The following is a 4166-nucleotide window of genomic DNA, read 5'->3' as shown; positions in this document are numbered from 1 at the left end:
TTTCCAGGGTAACTGACTGCCAAGTTTCCTGGGTAACTGATCACACTTTTTCCGGGATAACTGACTGCCCTGTTTCCAGGTTAACTAACCGCCCTTTTTCCAGGTAAAACTGACTGCCCTGTTTCCAGGATAACTGACTGCCCTGTTTCCAGGGTAACTGATCACCCTGTTTCCGGGATAACTGACTGCCCAGTTTCCAGGGTAACTGATCACCCTGTTTCCAGGATAACTGTCTGCCCTGTTTCCAGGATAACAGACTGCCCTGTTTCCAGGGTAACGGACCGCACTGTTTCCAGGGTAACTGATTGCCCAGTTTCCAGGATAACTGATCACCCAATATCCGGGGTAACTGACCACCCTGTTTCCAGGATAACTGTCTGCCCTGTTTCCAGGATAACTGACTGCCCTGTTTCCAGGGTAACTGACCACCCTGTTTCCAGGATAACAGTCTGCCCTGTTTCCAGGGGAACTGGCTGCCCTGTTTCCGGGGTAACTGATCACCCTGTTTCCGGTGTAACTGACTAACCTCTTTCAAGGGCGACTGACTGCCCTGTTTCCAGGGTAACTGACTGCCCAGTTTCATGGGTAAAAGACTGCTCTGTTTCCTGGGTAACTGACTGCCCTGTGTCCGGGTTAACTGACTGCCCTGTTTCCAGGGTAACTGACTGCCCAGTTTCCAGGGTAACTGATCACCCTTTTTCCGGGATAACTGACTGCCCTGTTTCTGGGGAAACTGACTGCCCTGTTTCCAGGGTAACTGACTGCCCAGTTTCCAGGTAACTGATCACCCTTTTTCCGGGATATCTGACTGCCCTGTTTCCGGGATAACTGAATGCCCTGTTTCCAGGGTAACTGACTGCCCAGTTGCCGGGGTAACTGACTGCCCTGTTTCCAGGTTAACTGACTGCCCTGTTTCCGGGGAAACTGACTGCCCTTTTTCCGGGATAACTGACTGCCCTGTTTCCAGGTTAACTAACCGCCCTGTTTCCAGGTAAATCTGACTGCCCTGTTTCCAGGATAACTGACTGCAATGTTTCCAGGGTAAATGATCACCCTGTTTCTGGGATAACTGACTGCCCTCTTTCCAGGGTAACTGATCACCCTGTTTCCAGGATAACTGACTGCCCTGTTTCCGGGGTAACTGTCTGCCCTGTTTCCACGGTAACTGATCACCCTGTTTCCAGGGTAACTGATCACCCTGTTTCCGGGGTTATGGACTGCCCTGTTTCCAGGGTAACTGATCACCCTGTTTCCGAGATAACTGACCGCCCTGTTTCCGTGGTAACTGACTGCCCTGTTTCCAGGGTAACTGATCTCGCTGTTTCTGGGGTAACTGACTAACCTGTTTCCGGGGTAACTCACCGCCTTGTTTCCAGGATAACTGACTGCCCTGTTTCCAGGGTAACTGATCACCCTGGTCCGGATTACTGAGTAATCTGTTTCCAGGGTTACTGACCGCCCTGTTTCCGGGGTAACTGACTGCCCAGTTTCCAGGGTAACTGACTGCCCATTTTCCAGGGTAACTGATCACCCTGCTTCTGGGGTAACTGACTGCCCTGTTTCCAGGGTAACTGACTGCCAAGTTTCCTGGGTAACTGATCACCCTTTTTCCGGGATAACTGACTGCCCTGTTTCCAGGTTAACTAACCGCCCTTTTTCCAGGTAAAACTGACTGCCCTGTTTCCAGGATAACTGACTGCCCTGTTTCCAGGGTAACTGATCACCCTGTTTCCGGGATAACTGACTGCCCAGTTTCCAGGGTAACTGATCACCCTGTTTCCAGGATAACTGACTGCCCTGTTTCCGGGGTAACTGTCTGCCCTGTTTCCAGGATAACAGACTGCCCTGTTTCCAGGGTAACGGACCGCACTGTTTCCAGGGTAACTGACTGCCCAGTTTCCAGGATAACTGATCACCCTGTTAACCGCGATAACTGACTGCCCTGTTTCCGGGATAACTGACTGCCCTGTTTCCAGGGCAACTGACTACCCTGTTTCCAGGGGAACTGACTGCCCTGTTTCCGGGGTATCTGATCACCCTGTTTCCGTGGTAACCGACTAACCTGTTTCCAGGGTGACTGACTGCCCTGTTTCCAGGGAAACTGACGGCCCAGTTTCCGGGGTAACTGACTGCCCTGTTACCAGGGTAAGTGACTGCACTGCATCTGGTGTAACTTACTGCCCTGTTTCCGGGGTAACTGACTGCCCAGTTTCCAGGGTAACTGATCACCCTTTTTCCGGGATAACTGACTGCCCTGTTTCCGGGATTACTGACTGCCCTGTTTCCAGGGTAACTGATCATCCTGTTTCCGGGATAACTGACTGCCCTGTTTCCAGGATAACTGACTGCCCAGTTTCCAGGGTAACTGATCACCCTGTTTCCGGGATAACTGACTGCCCTGTGTAGGGATTACTGAGTGCCCTGTTTCCAGGGTAACTGACTGCCCTGTTTCCGGGGTAACTGACTGCCCTGTTTCCTGTGTAACTGACTGCCCTGTTTCCAGGATAACTGATCACACTGTTTCCAGGGTAACTGACTGCCGTGTTTCCGGGGTAACTGACACGCCCTGTTTCCAGGGTAACTGATCACCCTGTATCCAGGGTAACTGACCGCCCTGTTTCCAGGGTAACTGACCGCCCTGTTTCCGGGGTAACTGATCTCCCTGTTTCCAGGGTAACTGACCGCCCTGTTTCCAGTACAACTGACCGCCCTATTTCCGGGGTAACTGAACGCCCTATTACCAGGATAACTATCTGCCCTGTTTCCAGCATAACTGACTGCCCTGTTTCGAGGGTAACTGACTGCCTGTTTCCAGGGTAACTGACTGAACACTTTCCAGGGTAACTGATCACCCTGTTTCCAGGATAACAGACTGCCCTGTTTCCAGGGTAATGGACCGCACTGTTTCCAGGGTAACTGACTGCCCAGTTTCCAGGATAACTGATCACCCTGTTAACCGCGATAACTGACTGCCCTGTTTCCGGGATAACTGACTGCCCTGTTTCCAGGGTAACTGACTACCCTGTTTCCAGGGGAACTGACTGCCCTGTTTCCGGGGTATCTGATCACCCTGTTTCCGTGGTAACCGACTAACCTGTTTCCAGGGTGACTGACTGCCCTGTTTCCAGGGTAACTGACGGCCCAGTTTCCGGGGTAACTGACTGCCCTGTTTCCAGGGTAACTGACTGCACTGCATCTGGTGTAACTTACTGCCCTGTTTCCAGGGTAACTGACTGCCCAGTTTCCAGGGTAACTGATCACCCTTTTTCCGGGATAACTGACTGCCCTGTTTCCGGGATTACTGACTGCCCTGTTTCCAGGGTAACTGATCATCCTGTTTCCGGGATAACTGACTGCCCTGTTTCCAGGATAACTGACTGCCCAGTTTCCAGGGTAACTGATCACCCTGTTTCCGGGATAACTGACTGCCCTGTTTAGGGATTACTGAGTGCCCTGTTTCCAGGGTAACTGACTGCCCTGTTTCCGGGGTAACTGACTGCCCTGTTTCCTGTGTAACTGACTGCCCTGTTTCCAGGATAACTGATCACACTGTTTCCAGGGTAACTGACTGCCTTGTTTCCGGGGTAACTGACTGCTCTGTTTCCAGGGTAACTGATCACCCTGTGTCCAGGGTAACTGACTGCCCTGTTTCCGGTGTAACAGATCTCCCTGTTTCCGGGTAACTGACCGCCTTGTTTCCAAGATAACTGACCTCCCTATTTCCGGGGTAACAGATCTCCCTGTTTTCAGGATAACTGACTGCCCTGTTTCCAAGATAACTGACTGCCCTGTTTCCAGGTTAACTGACTGCCCTGTTTCCAGGTTAACTGATCACCCTGTTTCCAGGGTAACTGACTGCCTTGTTTGCGGGGTAACTGACCACCCTGTTTGCAGGGTCACTGACAACACTGTTTCCAGGATAACAGACTGCCCGGTTTCCAGGGTTACTGACTGCCCTGTTTCCGGGGTAACTGACCGCCTTGTTTCCAAGATAACTGACGTCCCTATTTCCGGGGTAACAGATCTCCCTGTTTCCGGGGTAACTGACCGCCTTGTTTCCAAGATAACTGACCTCCCTATTTCCAGGGTAACAGATCTCCCTGTTTCCAGGATAACTGACTGCGCTGTTTCCAAGATAACTGACTGTCCTGTTTCCAGGTTAACTG

This window comes from Heterodontus francisci, unplaced genomic scaffold (assembly GCF_036365525.1).
Source record: "Heterodontus francisci isolate sHetFra1 unplaced genomic scaffold, sHetFra1.hap1 HAP1_SCAFFOLD_83, whole genome shotgun sequence".
Taxonomy (NCBI): domain Eukaryota; kingdom Metazoa; phylum Chordata; class Chondrichthyes; order Heterodontiformes; family Heterodontidae; genus Heterodontus; species Heterodontus francisci.
The sequence above is the reverse complement of the archived record's forward strand: the minus strand, read 5'-3'. Positions refer to the sequence as shown.